Source organism: Phyllostomus hastatus, unplaced genomic scaffold (assembly GCF_019186645.2).
Source record: "Phyllostomus hastatus isolate PE091 unplaced genomic scaffold, TTU_PhHast_1.1 phas_contig_524, whole genome shotgun sequence".
Classification (NCBI taxonomy): Eukaryota; Metazoa; Chordata; class Mammalia; order Chiroptera; family Phyllostomidae; genus Phyllostomus; species Phyllostomus hastatus.
This window is the reverse complement of record NW_025333900.1, coordinates 15631267-15647500: the sequence shown is the minus strand read 5'-3', so window position 1 is coordinate 15647500 and position 16234 is coordinate 15631267. Positions and strand designations below refer to the sequence as shown.

The 16234-nt window shown below is 43.4% G+C and overlaps 1 long non-coding RNA gene across 1 annotated transcript in view; it reads right to left on the bottom strand.

Moving 5' to 3' along the window:
- Nucleotides 1-15711, bottom strand: part of LOC123824045 — a 19054-nt gene extending 3343 nt beyond the window's left edge. The window contains exon 1 of the long non-coding RNA XR_006786637.1: nucleotides 15580-15711. This is a non-coding gene — a long non-coding RNA (uncharacterized LOC123824045). The remainder of the gene's footprint in view (nucleotides 1-15579) is intronic.
- Between the last annotated feature and the right edge of the window lie 523 nt (nucleotides 15712-16234).

The following is a 16234-nucleotide window of genomic DNA, read 5'->3' as shown; positions in this document are numbered from 1 at the left end:
CTTTAATAAAGTACAAGAAAACTGTCTGGCTGCCTGCGTCTGATTGATCCTGCCGGGTGGTTTCTCTGGGATTTTTCGTAATGAAACAAGAGAGACCAGGGATGATGCATCTTAAGAAAGTGACAAAAACCAGTTGACTATTACTCATACGGGCTTTCGAGCTACGCGAGGAGCGGGCGCGGAGAGGCGCGGAAGCCCCAGTTCTCAGTGCTCCGCAGCCCAAGCCCCAGGGCGGGGCCCGAGCTGGGCCCACTCCGAGAGGGCGCCCGGGGCGTCCGAGGGCCACCGCCTCGGGGAGGGGTTCTCACACCTTCCGGTTCAGTCCCGAGACCGTAGAAGAGGGCAAAAGAAGGGGCGGGCCGAGGAAGCACCAGGCCACCGCGCCCAGGCCCTGCCCTACGGACTCCCGGGCGCGGGCGAGCGGCCTCGGAGCTACCCCCAGCCCGGAGCCAGCGAGCGCGCGGAGCTCGCAGAGAGCCACGGCTCTCGCCCTAGGGCGTAGAGTCCGAAATGTCCGGGGAAGGTGTCTGAGGGAGAGGCCTCTGGCCACTGGGCAGGGCGGGGGGGGGGGGGGCGGACGCGGGCTCCTAGTCACCCTCCCACTGACAGGGCTTCGGGCGCCTCAACCCGGCGGATCCCGTCTACCTCGTCCTCCGCGCCAGGCCGAGGGGAGCGAAGCCCGAGGCTCTCTGGCCTCAAGATAGGGAGACGCGTCGGTGCCCTTGGGGCGGTGTCTTGGGGCACGAAGGGCGGCAAGGGCGGGCAAGAAGGGCGCAGCCCCTATTTCACCCATTTCCCGCGCGTCTGCCTCGGGCTAACCAGTGGCAAGCTGTAGCAGCCGACTTGCCTGTGCGCACAAGCCAGCCCCTCCACCGCCAACCACCCCCCCCCCACCCCACCGTCGAGAAGGGCGACCCACCCGGGCCTGGGCAGGGCACGTTCTCCGGGGGACGTCGTCTCCCCGGGGTCGGACCAGCCCTGGGTCCAGTTTGGGCCTGCAGCCACGCTGGAGGCCAGGCTTGCCGGAAGGCTGCGGTGGCGCGTCCCGGACCGGGTCTAGGCGCACCCTCGGGTCACACGTCTTGGAGGCCGCGGCTAAGTACCGCCTCGGCCCCACCGGCGCGTGGAAGGCGCCTCAGTCCCGATCCCGAACTCCCGGAGGGGCCGGGATTATCCTCCTCTGGGTTGACCGGTCGGCTTCTCAAAACAGCTGTGGAGTCTCTAGACACCTGTGCTGGGATTGGGGCGGGGAATCCAGAAAGAAGGTACCTTGAGTTTTTGGTGTTTTGCCGACACAGAAGAGTGGGAGGTACCGGGATAAGCGGCTCCCAAGGTGACTGTCTCCGAAATGGTCGTGACACGGGGCTATCAGAAGAGCACTGCCAAAAATCCCAATTTCCCTTTCTCATTGGTGCCTGGACTAGTTCTTCGGCCGCACAGCAGAGCTAATTTTGCTTCTTTTCTCCTCCCACTTCCCCCAAGGGGGAAACTAAGATCTTGTCTCCAGACCTTAACCCAGTTCTGACCCAAAATTAAAACACGTCCCTTTATAGTGCCCAGAGACAAGGGTGATTGTAGAAATTCTGACTGGAAATTACTTCTTTAGAATGAGGCTATTAACTATACAAATTATTTACTGATATTTCCTTCTGAAACAAGATGAAAATCCCCAATAAAAATCAGGGATGACCTAACATATCTAACATATTATTACTATGCCGTTTAGAGTAATAGGGGGAAAAAAAAGAAATTTCAACTCCCCCAAAATTTTCATTTTCTGATTTTAAACACCTTTGCATTTTTAAGATCCAGGCAGCATTTTATCAGTAATTTAATTTCAGGATTGATACTAAATTTTAAAACTTCATTTGGTCTTAACTATCAATTGAGTTTATTTTCCTTAATCAAAAGCCATTTTCTTAAGTTTATTTTTTAAAAACTGAATTTCTTTCGAAAACACTGTACTGCCTGCCCATCCCTATCTTGTTTAGGGACATCTAAAAAAATACAATATACTTACTATGCATATTACAATTATGAATATATGCAAATTAACACTATTAAACTATATGTTTTTAAATATCTGAATTAGTATTTAGGGCCAATGTTTTCCTCTAAGGTGAGAGGGATTTTTGTTTTGATAAAATTGGTTTACAAATAACATTGTTTCACATAGCTGTCTAGTAGTTTATCTGGAATTAAGCACATTACCAGTGAAATAAGCCCAGACTGATGAGGTTGCTTAGTGGCAGTAAGACTGTGGAGGGAAAGAAACAGCAATGTCAGTGCTGGTAACTTTAACTCTGAACACAGTGTGTCATTAAATTTTTCTATCTTTATGCTGTAGTTGCCAAGACTTCCATCTCTGTTATGGATATACACATGCACAGGGTCTGTGGTTTTGAAGTAGCAAAGGACTATGTGCTGCAAATGACTCTAGGGTTTAGGAAAACCTTGGATGCATGTTCTACGGTTCCTCAGAGCCTCCACCAGCAGGAGCCCCAAAGGGGAGCTCGGCAGATGCCTTCTACTCTGGTGTGGACAGCAATGTTTCTGACAGAAGCTCACGGGTTAGAGAGGACCCTGGGAGAACAGAAGCACAGATTGGGAAATGTCCCAATTATAGCCTCCTCAACAGGGAAGAAGCAAACATCACAGATTTATTCCTTCCACACAAAATCAGTTAGTGAGGGGTTTTTTAAACTTCCTTTCACTTTTATGAAAGAAAAAAGAGAAAACCCTAGAAATTCAATGCAAAATGGGTTTCTAACTAAAATACATAGAAATCAGGAAATTGAATTTTTTGGATTGAGTGCCAATCATGTTTCATACATAACACATGCCAGAATTTCCTTGTGGCAAGCAAATTCATTGAAGACTGAAATCTGCAGTGTATCACAACACAATGTGGAAACCCCAGTGTGACTTCCCTTTCTTTTAGTCTTAGATTTGCAGTACTACGGTAAATCTGGTTTCAGATCAGGCAAAGTGTGATCTACTTGTAAATTTTACATGGTCTATGTCTGCTTACATGCACCCCAGCCTGTAACACTATATTTCGAAAATTAAGAGAAAATTTTAAAAGAAAATGATTTGACAGTGGCTTGCTTTCCCATCTTCTCCTGGCCATCTTCTGTTTTTCTACTGCACTGTCATTTATTCTGAAGCCTCAGCCTCACTGTTTACTGAGACTTTCTGTTTAAGACCCATCTGAAGACCAATATTTCCTACTTTGAAACTAATACTCACACACTCCTTCTCCAGTGAGAGCAGCAGGAATTCAGAGAAAGCAAAAACCTCTGTTGGGGGATGGGAAGTAAGATATACAGAAAACACAGAGCTTTCCCCTTATCACAAGGGTGGGGTGGAGGGGTCCATAACAATACAAAAAAGTAAAGAATAAAGAACCAGCTTAACAGTTAACCTACTAAATGGTCCTCTTCTCAAAGTTTAAAGAGAACCCCCCACCTTCGCATTCTCAATTCTTGACTTGTAGAAAATGGGTCTAAGTTGCTCTTCACTTATTTTCTGGAGAGTTCAAAGGCTGAAAGCATTCTTTAGATTCAAGTAGTCAGTACTTTGTGTAACCCAGGGGTGGTTCTCTCCTAATTTAGGAAAGAAAACAGAATTGGAGATTCTTAAGGAGGCAGTTGCAACCTCTGGACAGACCTCCTAGAGGAGAAGCTTCCAAATTTCACCAGGAAAAAGTATCCATAGAAGTGAGAGTTTCTGCTTCTGAACAAGGGAGGAGGAAGTATGTGTTCTCTTAAGTGCTCAATGTGGAGAATGCATGTGTGCGGAGGTAGGATTGTGGTCGGGGCCTGATTGTATCTGCAGACTGTAACCTATACAGGTGGTATTATATCACAAAGAACATTTCCTGGGTTTTTCTGGCAGGTCTTGACTACCTCCAGGCACCTTTTGCATGGCTTTGGAATGTCACATAAAGGCCCTTATTCTGCCCCACCCTCTGAAGTCACCTTTTTCTATGGAAGAAGAAAAATCTCCAACAGAGGAAGCCAACTGTTAAGGTACAAGAACAATCCCTACCACCTTGTAGGTCTGAAAAGAATTCATCAGGCTGGCATTTTCCTGCTTTCTAAACATACCACCCACTGCAGTAAGGGTGGGCAAATAGCAGGTAAAATAAAGGGAAAGGAAATATAACCTTAAAACAGAAAAGAACAGTAAGCATTGCTCTACCTTCTCCTTATCTTGCTCCTTCCCTCCCCTGCTTCTGAGAATAAGCCACCAGAGTCCTCTAGAACACTCTGAATTTCTGCTCTTAAATGGCCCTTTTTCCAGGGAGGAGCAAGGCCTGTTTTCTGATCTGGGGCCTTTGATGCTCTGTTATTGCAACTTAATTTTGTCGTTGCTTCTTTTCAAAGATTATTTGGAATGAATTGTTTCTTTTGTTTACTATCTAACAAAGGACCGCTGCTAATCTTATATTTTATCTCCCTAACATATGGAAACACTATTTATTCTAGCCAATCACAATAAAGTAAAGAAACCCCATTTTATGGAAAAATATATATCACTAGTCTGTTGATCATTAAAGATATGATTACCAGTGAAAACCCTCCGAAGGTGGCACATTTATGCTTCCAGGAACAGATGGGGACACGCATTTTCCTTGCAAATACTTTTGAAATTGCTCTACTGGTAGCAGTATAAAAATGATATACAGATGCCAGGGCTGGCATGGCCAGGATGAGTGCACCAGATTTACACAGTAAAGCCTTCACACGCTGGCTGTCAGATTTGATTGATCTCTACTATACCTCAGGAACTTGTTGACTAGGTAGGGAAACAGTGCAAATAATTCACTGCAGCAAGTCAGATAATTCACACAACCAATCGGTCTGTTTCACTTTCTGGCTGTGACATATGAGCCTTCCCTTCAAAGATGCATCATTTTCCAGCTTGAGCAATATTCAGTGCCAGAGAAGAAAAGGTATTAAAGCCACACGAAAGGAGGGGGACTATTGCAGGACCAGAAGTTGTTTTGGTAATGGAGGCCAGATCCTGCTCTACTCTAAGTCCTACCAGAGCGTTCAGGCTCAATTGTCATTATCATATTGATTAAAAAAGAAGTTCATCATAGTGCAATTTTAGGTTTAACGCCAACGGATTGGGAAAGAGCAAAGAATTATCCCACAAAAGCACAACATTCTTACCACAGGGACGTTTCCCTGTTCCAGTTCATTGATGGAGTTGATTAAGTTTAAATGAAGCAGACACTGGATAAAAGTAAGGGTATTGACCACTGGGCATCGCGATCCGTGCTTGAAAGGACCTGATACATGCAGAAAAGCAAGATTTGCTAAATGCTCTAATCTTCAATCAAATCTTACATCAATACAGACAAAGTTTGGTAATGAGAGATTCAATGAAGCATGCGGGAGAAAGAATTAATCCTCTTGGTCTAAACTGGCTTCAACTTTGAAGCTTGCTCCGAAGGAAAGATAGTTATCTAAATGCTAAATAAGAAACTTATTGTACTTTTCATGGCATGCTAATCTTTTGTCTATTTCATCTCTATTATGTGTATGCTCCTAGATTGCAGTTGTCATGGTGATTATATCAAGCCACGCTTGGGGATGGAGGTGAGGAGCCAGGCACCGAGGTGGAAAAGACCCCCACGCAATTCACAGTAAGGAAGAATAAATAAATAGAGGGGGAAGGAGAAGTAGGTGGGCACTAGACGCCTCCTGACTACTGGGGCTCCTTCCAGCCAGGCTCTAGCCCTAATCCCTCATAGCCTAAGAGGCTTGGGTTTTCCTGCATCTTTCCAGGCCTGGTCCCCTCAGCTGGGCATGCAGTGTTTGGAAATGGTAGTGGGGAAGGGATCAGGCATCTCTCCTACCTCAAAAACCTTTCTCCTTAAAGGTTCCTAGCTTTTAGTCCAGAGACTCCTCCCTCTCCTCACTGCATACCCTGCCCCCAAGCACTGCAACCAAAGGGGTAGAAAAGGCCACTGAAGAGGGAAGGGGGAGAGGCAAAGGCTCAGACACTGGTAGTCAGCCTTGTATGACTGTGCCTGGAGGGCGGGAAGTTGAGTGGTAAGATCCTGACTGCTGAAGAGGAATGCAAACGGAGAGGAGTTGCCCACAGAGTCCCAGGCGGGAGACTACAGGGTCACAGGAGCCCTAGAGACCAAAAGTGACCCTGGGCCCTTTATGTGTTTTACAAAAGTTGCCAAATTAAGATGGGATTATAACTGCTCCAGTCCTTGTCGGGGCTGAAAGGTTGGGAGCCTCAGATATGCCCAGGCAGTGTTGATGAAAAGCTTAACAAGTAATAAAAAGGAGAAAAGAGCAAGGAAAGTAACATGTATAACTCTTATTAAAGAGAAGAGCCACAGAGAGGTTGTGAACTTGAATCACTGTTTGAACTTTAATTTGTTCATTAACAGGATTTGCCCCTCACTGAGAATGTTATTACTTCCCTTTGCCTCTCAGCAACAACTCTGGGCATAATGAAAGAGTCTGGCAAAAAGTTAAATGCCTGGTAATTAATTCATTTAATTGAAAAAAGGGGGAAGAGAGAGGGTCCCACTGCAGGAGCAGGAGGCTGAGGAGGAAGGATAAGGCTGAAGTCTGCACTGAGGCCCTCTGGAAGACCCAATGCCTGTCACCCAGGGGGAGGGGAGGTTTGGTATCTGATGAGGGTCTTTCAGCAAAATTAATGCCAGCAGCATTCTAAAGACTCCCTGCCCAATGTCACTTGCACCTGGTCCAAACCCTCTGCTCAGGGCTTCAGCCAGTGGCTACTTTGGATGATCAGTTTGGGTGGCATGGGTACCAGAAATCCAAAAATAATATATATTCAGAAAACCTTTCATTAAAAAGTGGGTAGATGTCTTTTGTGTTCTCCCCTTCCTTCCCTTAGAGCAGGTTTCTTTTGCAATCTTCTGTTTCCAGGCTAGAGTGAAAAGGAGTGTCAGGAGCCAGATGTAATCTGCATGTTTGCATCTTAATCAGCCTTATAATATCAAGCTTTCTCCCCCATCATCCTCACCCCAGCAGATGATTTAAATAAACCCAGGAGATGAGAAGTGAAATACAGTCTATGCCCCTGCTCAGAGGAGACAGAACTAAGTAAGCCGGCTTGCTTTGCCTCTAACCTCACAAGGCCTGCCTTTTTCTTTGTCACTTATCCCCTTCCTGTGTTTGTCAACCACTGTGCACAAGCCCTTTGCATGTGCATCCTCCTTCTAAAGGAAGCAATGGCTTAACTGCAATTAACTACTGTGACACCCACGAGCTATTAGCTCCAGGTTGCCCTTGCAGTCAAATGAAAGAACACCAAAATTCAGAAAATCAGTGATAGGCCAGTTATCCTTTCTTTCTTAGTATTTTTAAGGCCTACCATTGAATTGTAGGCAGTTGCAATTTCCTCACATTTTAAAAACTGTTGCCTATATAATCAGTGTGATTTTCTTTAGAAATACAAGTACTTACCATATATTCTCCCATTACAAAACTACTATGGACAGAAAAGAAAAAAGAGGTGAGGAGAAAGTAAGAGATAATATAAATGAATTCCCTAGTACCCATAACTGTTTTTTAGGTTTGTGTTGTTAATTAAATCACTTTTAAACCCCAAGAACAGGACAGGATTTTCTCATTGAAATCAGTGTCACTAAATAAAGTTATCAAAATTACCATTTTGCTGGAAGCATCTTCTCCATTTAACCCAATGCCATTTGGTACCACCATCCTAACCTCAAACTCTATATAGCTATAATTGATCTGTGCTTGTGCCTTCCTGAAAGCTAGTGATAGGCACATATCCATCTGCATTACAGGAAAGGGAAAGGAGCTATCTAAAAGGGTTGCCTTATAAGCTGGAGCAAGTTCTAGGGTTTATTTAGCATTAAAGTTACTTCCCATATTGAGTGAGTTCTATTTTCCAAAGTTGTGGATCTATAGTATAGCCATTTTATTCTGGATAACTGACACTAAATATTAGGAGTCTTTGAAGAAATCAAATCAAAACAAAACAGAGTTTCCCTCATACCATACTGCTAAGTCCTAAGGTCCTTTTATGAAAGAAACTTTAAAGCGACCACAGGAGCCAGGTCTGGTAACTCTGCCACTATCCTAATCTAGACCTTTATTACCTCCCTAGTGCTTTAGTAAGTTTCTTCCTTCAAAACAGCCTTCAGCATGCCTTGAGATTAACTATCCTAAACCTCCATTTTATTGAAAAAACTTGATCGCTCTGATAGCCTGTAACAGGTCCAGCTCCTTAAATTACTTTTAAGCCTCCTCTCTACCCTGCCCATAACTGGCCAGTTCCCGTTTGTTTTTCACTGTTAACTTACACAGCTCTTCAGGCAGACCGCTCTCCCACTATACACTGAAAACACTACATGAATTATCTACATGTTATCGAACACTTGTGAGATGCCAGGCACCATGTTAGGCATTGCAAACATCTCATTTAATTCCTTCAATCAAATGAGATATGATCCTATCCATTTTAAGACTGAGAAAACTGAGACTAAAGAAGTAAAGGTACTTGTTCAACCAAGATCCCACAGCAGAGATAGGATCTTATGCTTATCTGTCTGTCTCAAATGCTGGTTTACTTTCCACTCTGGCACACTCTCACCCTTGGTGTGTGTGTGTGTGTGTGTGTGTGTGTGTGCATGTGTGTTCTAATCACTCCTTATCTTTGCCATCTGAAACACCTTCTGAACTCTACTGTATATATCAGAATCCCACCCAGTTTACAAATCCCAGAGAGAAATTCTCACCTCTATCTTGAAACCTTTCATCCTAGTCCTTGGCAGAATGCTGAACTCTTCATTATCTGCAGCTCTTATTTGGCATGCCTGTTCTCTGCCCTGAACTGTCATGTCAGTTTTCTTGTATTCAGTTCCTTCCAGCTAAACTGTTAGCTCCTTGAAGATGGGGAATTTGCCTTATTTTTCCTATATTCCTTCCTCACTCTCCAGAGCCTAATAACATAGTTCCCATTGTTGAACACACACTTCATGCACAACAATCCTTAATACAAAAATAGATTCCATTACTATTGTCATTTTGTAAATAAAGAAGTTGAGGTTCAGAGAAAGTTGCCCAAGCCACTCAGCAAGTAGGTAGTGGATCTGATATTCACACACACGTTGTCTGAATGGAATGCCCCTTTTCCTTGGTCAATACACTGTACTGGCTCAAAACACATTTTGCCTCACACAGTGTGAATTTATGAAGTGTCACTGTGTGGAGGACACTCCACAAACCTCCAGAAAATATCCTTTTAACCCTAAATTTGAACAAAGGACAGTTTTTACTCTTTCATAGGGTAAATTCTGAAACCCAACAGAAAAAAGAATGAGTGTATACCAGGCCATAATATCCCAGGTCACCCCTTCCATTATCCCCTCCTCTCTAGGAGCCATGCCCGTGCTGGTGGGAATCAATGATGATGTCTGTATCTGTACTGGTGTTTCTGTGAGACAGAGCCAGCAAACTGCCCTTCCCATAGCAGCCTCTACACCCTTTAAATACACAGAGGAAAGGAGGAGAAAATGAAAGACACGAGTGTTAATGTTTTTTAAATGGCCTGCAAAGGGGGTTGGGGGAAGGTCTTACTCTCTCTGCACCAAGAAAAACAAATGGGATGCTGCTGTGGGAAGAATAACAATTGCAAAAAATGTTCATAGCTGACCAATTAAATCAATATGTGGAACTCCAGCCAGCTTCTTGTTCTCCTCTAAGATAGGAAAGTGTCAATGGAATTAATACATCTCTAAGAAAATAATAACTTCTGAGAATATGAGTGTCAAGGCCTGGAAGTCAGACTAATTTTCCCCACATAGAGATTGTCCCTTCAGCACCAGTGCTGAAGATCTGGACTTGATAGAATTAAGGAAGCTAGCAGATTTCTTTACATCCAGCAGGTCTTTAGGAAATGTTAACAAAAAATCTCTTGCAGTGACATCAGGGTACTTCTTATGAATTTGAGAAAGGAGAAATAATGGGTAAATTATTCACTTGTCTCCAATTATCCATGCCAAAACTAGTCTATTCTCTCAAGTTCCCAAAGGCAGTTTCCATCTTTTTTTTATATTTTGGCTTAAATATCTAGACAGCTCAAGGACAATGGCTCTTTCCTTCACCTACAAAATGTGTTACAGCACACAAAATCCTGCACAGGCATAGCGCTAAATAAACCAAACCTGTCCATTTACTTCATCTCTTTTTTCAAAATAGGGAATGGTTTGCAATTTTAGTGTATTTTTTAAGTTCTTATTTATTTCTTTTTAGAGAGATGGGAAGGGAGAGAGAAAGAGAGGGAAACATCAATGTGTGGTTGCCGTTCACACGCCTCCTACTGGGGACATGGCCCACAACCCAGGCTTGTGCCCTGACTGGGAATGGAACTGGCGACCACCCTTTGTTTTGTAGGCCGGCACTCAGTCCACTGAGCCATACCAGCCAGGGCTACTTCATCTTAAATGAGGCGTAAAACTACCCTTTGACGTGACCCAATTGGGTGTTACTATTATACACACTTTGCCTATGAGGAAACCTAAAATTTGCCTCATGTAACATAATTGGTACATGGTAAATCTAGTTCCCACTCCTGGTCCAGGATTCTTTCTACCACTGAAACTTCTCAGTTCTCAAGGCAATTTCTCCTATTTTCTATATTCTGGATCTACCTATCAGTTTTGTAAGTCTAAAACCAGGAACCTTTCTATCTAAAAGACATGAGCTTCAAGCTACACTAATATGACTTCTACTACAACTAATTGGGTCATACTAAGAATCTTCCACCCCAATCCTGAAGCTATAAGCACTATATACAAAATTTAATATTTGGATTCAAATTAAAAAATATTTGGATGGTACTTAACTCTACAGAATATGAGCAGGCATGACAGTTAGGCTATCCAGTTCCAAAGAAAGGCTACCATCACTGTCACTTGTTTTTTCCACAATTACCATTATTTATTGAGGGTTTGTTGGGTACCTGATACTGCCCTGTACTTGTAACATAAAATTTTGGAGCTGTTTTGTTTACCTAATGGACCAACAGTTCAGGGTGTTTCCCTAGAAAAGATCTGGAGTTGGATCTGTCTACCTTGTTCATTGACCCTTTAGTCAGATGTGTAAACCTGGTAACCAGGGGCCAGCAGATCCCCTTCCCTAATTTCTGGGCAGTAACCAAGCTAATCAAAACAGGCAGGACTCAAGGTTCCAGGTCTAATAAATGGTCGAAATAAGGACTCAAACTTGGTTAATCTCCATCCAAACTCTGGGGTAAAAGACAGGAACATATTTGTTGCTTTGGGCCTGTTGTCCTATTTCTTTGTCTGTGGGCAGAACTTCCCTTTGTAAGTGCATCAGTATTTGCAACATTCAGTTCAAGCAAGGTCTTTCATCTTTGTCTGCTGGCCTTGATCTCTCCTGATCATTATGGTCTGGATCCCTGCTAATTGCTAATGATCCCAAGACCCTCTATATAATACTAAAGGTATTAGACCTGAATTCTTAGAAAAATTCCTACTCAGCTAATTACATTCTTTCTGCTTTTCTTAGTTTTCCATGTAGTCTTAGCTGGAGGTGAATTTCAATTCTTTCTAAATACTGTAAATTGTTTGCTGGTGGTCTCTGGAAAGCTTTTGTAAACTCTTCCCTCAAATGAATTCAACTAATTATGATTCAAAAGCCCCATGACCTACCTTTCTCCCTCTCCTGCTCTTTTTCTTGAGTGTCTTTCTCCTCTCCCATATTTGAGTCTTGAATATAGTAAAAGTTTAGATTCACTGGTTGAGGAGTTTCATGATTCTGTATTTTGAATAGTAAGTAGCATATTGTTAACTTACACAATGGTTCTACTAGATATCTACTTTAGGGTCTATATTTACAACCAACTACTAAAAATGGCAGGTGTTTCAAAGCTACAGATTACACTCATCTACAGTCTAAGGATTACTGAATTTTTTGGTAATGGTCAAATGCTTTGCTCACTAAGTAAAATACAGGTTAAGCCTGATTTCTTAATTCAGTATGATTCTCTTATATTTCAAAGAATATGGAGCACTAATTCTGTAGAACTATATGCAGGGGTGTCCAACCTTTTGGCGTCTCTGGGCTACACTGGAAGAAGACTAGTTGTCTTGGGCCACATATTAAATACACTGCAACATGTAATCACAAAAAAAACTCATAATGGTTTAAGTAAATTTACGGTTTTGTGTTGGACTGCATTCATAGCCATCCTTAGCCACATGCAGCCTGCAGGCTGCAGGTTGGACACACCTGAATCCTGATTTAGGCCCATGACAGCTTGAATTTTTCCTACCCAATTCCATATTTAGAACTTAGCTTGTAATCACAGTAGAAAATCAAACTCTCATAAAATCAAGATTAATAAAATTATTGACAATATAACTTTCTGAAGTAATATATCTCTATAGTGCATACCGATGCACTATACAGGGATATGATTATAAAAATTAATAATTCATTGATGATCAAAGAATGTATAACTTCAAATGAGTACTTTTCTTAAAGCTGTCTATTGGTAGCTTTATTCCAGTGGTAGTGCCATTGATCAAACTGTTTGTATAAAGACTGTAGTTTAAAAGCTACTCAAGAAAGTCATCTAATTGTCTTTCTGATTGTTTTGACCCCAAATTGTATTACCCTACCTTGATAATGCTGAAGGGCCCTGAAGGTCTTTAAAGGAAGATGACTTACCATCTACAGGCTTTTTAACAAGATGTGCTGTGTGTTCTGAAAACTATCCAAAGAAGAGCTCAAAAATAGGTTTGAGCAATGGCAGCAAAAGAAGCATCATGCAATAAGGCTTGGAATAAGCCTTCCAAGATGACACATTGGATAAGGACACACTGAAATGTATGTGTAAGTTCTGGATAGTTGTTAAAATACAGTTATTTAAATGGGTAAGTTCTGTTATAGTTGACTATTAGTTATAGTTATATCTTGGTTATATAGTTTCAGCTCTACAGCACCTTAACCTGGGGGTTAAGGATAAAATTATTAACATCTTGGCTTCTGTTATTATACTTCACAAAATTTTACATTCTTTAGGTTCATCTTACAGGTTTCATACAAAAAAATGTCTTAATTCAAGGATCTTGGCATTGTTGTGAATGATTTCAAGCATTTTCCCAGGAGAAATTAAAACTAAAAATAATTGAGGTAAACATATGGGATATGTTTTTCTATTTTCTTTAAAACAATTAATTTTAACCATGTGTACCTGTAACTATTTGAGATGTTTGTTTGCTTGACTTAATTGTAGGCAATTCTTACTTCAGGATGAGGGCAGGAAAGAATATGTAGTTTTGATTTTAACTAAAAATATAGTGCTTTCACTCACATAAAACCAGAGTCCAGCACACCATGTAAAGAGTAAAGCCTTTTAAAGAAAACTTTACATTCTAAAATAATTAAAAGAATGTCATAAATTGCTTCAACAAGTCATCTAAAGCTTTGCTTTAAAATTTTTAAGGTGGGGGCAGTTCCGGGGGGAGCATGGTACTGTAAGTAGTGCACAGGGTGGAGGAAACTTCCTGACTTCCAACTTATTTTCTTCCCTTGACTTACTATTTGAGAACAGCCAATACAACTTATGAAAGGCCAGTTTTTATCTCTTTCATAATAATATTTCTTGAGTTTTTTTTTGTTTTAGTTACATTTTAACAATTATTTACTAAATGCCTATAGGGATCATGTTCAATGTCAAAGTGAAGTGGAGGACCTATAATACATAATAAATAAGTACTTACTGAATTAATGAATGAAGGAAAAGAAAACCATATCTTGGCCAACAAATATGGAGTCCACTGTAAAAGTAACTCCCAAAGGATTTGGTCTATGTAAATACAACTTCTAACTATTATACAACATCAAGTCTAAAGCATGTGCTTAGATTTAGATTACTTTAGATCTCAGAATTCATTTATTAGTGCCCTACCCATACTTCTGAACCTAATCAAGTGACTCCTGATACAATTAGTTTTTAATACCTATTAGTAAGTAGTAATCATTAAGACTGGAGTTTTACAGAAAATTTAACTGACTTCCATACCTGAGATAAATTGATCTTTTCATACATCCAGTACTTGTGCTAAAAGCATAGGTCTGTCATTTAGACTAGCAGATGACTATCTAGCACAATAGAAGTATAAACATACCTGTATCTCCTCACTTTTCCAGTTGTTCCAGTTTTAGAAGATGTTTGGTTTCATAAATAGAACTCTCTCACTGACTACTATGGACTGTTTGATAGGTCACATAACATTTCTGTTCCTCAGTTTATGCGGTAGAACATGAATAAGAGAAAACCTCCCTCCTTCCTATGGGGACTTTTGTGAATACTGATAAATACCTACAAAATGATAAATGCTACTACCACCTTCAGCATTTTGAAAAATGTCAACCTAGCACAAAATATTTTTGGTGTGTGAATTAAAAATGCCTCTTATGGAAGGTCTTAGATGTTTCCTTCTAAGATAGCGTGTCAAGAACTGGTTTACATATTATCCATCTTCCAGAATGCACTGACATCCCACTTCATAATAGTTTGGTATGATGGTTGCTGTCAAAATCGCTGCACGGAAACAACCGTGCCCTGGATTGACACGATGTATCAGCGTGACAGAGGGCTCAAAGACTAACATCATGCTAAGCCTGACTTTGAGCACAGGGGATAGGAGGGTATGCTATGTATGGGCGGAACCCTTCTCACGCTTTAACTTCGGAAGAGAAAGAAAGATGCCGGGAGGTCTCACGGGAGCGATGAGGAGGCCAGACAGGCAATTGCCCGAGAGAAGAGTAGGAAAAAAGTGTATATGTGTGTATACACACACACACATATTCAAATTCGAATCCCATCTAGGAATAGACCTCGGGTCTCTCTTTCCCGTGAACACCACACAACGGCACCCATTTTGCTGGGAAATGACAGGGAGGCGCGGGGCTGCAGGGGCGACCGCCCCGAGACCAGCTGGGGGGACAAACTAGACTGAGGGGTGAGGCAGAGTTGGTTCTACAGGCTTTGCCGTGCGAAGCGCTCCCATCTCGGGAGCGTCGTTCTGGTCATCGCTGTCAGGCAGCCGCACTCCCCCGGTTCCACACGCGTGACCCGCCGCCCTGGAGACCCCGCGCCTGGGCGACTCCGGCAGCGCCCAGCCCGCCCGTCCTCTCCCTGCCCTCCCTCGGGGTTGGCGGTGGGTAAAGCTCGGTCCTAGGCTGTCTCCACAAGCCTCCTCCCCACTTACGGCGTGAGAACGAGAGGTACTCGAACCGCAGGCCCCAACTGCGCACAAAACCCCTAACCGGGACGCGGCGCCTCCACGCCTCACTTCCCTCGCTCCCGGTGCTTCGAGGGCAGCGCGCCCCGGTTCCACGTCCGCTCCCGCGGGGAAGCCCCGCTGAGGGGCAGTCTCAAGTGCGAGGCGAGATTCCGCGCACACGAGCACCCCCGGGCCTAAGCAGGACTCTATGCCTTTGGGAGACTCTCACCTCAAATGAACGGGCGCTGCCACCTACGGGGGGCGGGGGAGAGCATGTGGGGAATACTCACACTGGGCCGGGCCGCGCAGGGACCTCTCTGGGAAGGACGCGTGGGCTCACGCCGAGAAGCGGAGCCCCAGCGGGTAGCGCCCTTGCTGCCGCCTCGGAAGGGAGGCCTCTACCGTCCGGCCGCGGACCTGCAGCCCCAGCGCAAGCTGCCGGTGGCCCCGCCCTCGGCCCCGCCCTTTCCTGCCGGCCCCGCCCTCCGGCCAACCTTTTCTCTTGCTTGCTCCCTCCCCTCCTCTCTGCCCGCGGGGTGCAATAGCCTCTCCGGGAGACAAACTCCGAGCGAGGAGATCCTTCCACCAGAATGAGCTGTGATATCCTTTTGATGGCTGTAATTTATTCCAAATCATCCCTGGACTGAAACGATCAATTAGCAGCCCGAAATGCACTGTGAAATAAATTGTCACACTCTCTATTACAGGATGGTTATCATATATTTATAAGGTGTGTTTTCTGCAATCAGAACCAACAAGGTGTTGAGTGATCAGTCATAAATGCACTTCCTCAAAAGTGCGAGAGAACAGCTATAGCATTGTGTTCCTGGGGAAAAATTCCCTATGACAGTTGTTATTTTTCCCACCCTCCGGCCAAGGGAGATGTTTCCAACTCTAGGACTGTCTTGGACACGCAAATGACCCCACAAGCAGCGTACCTATGAA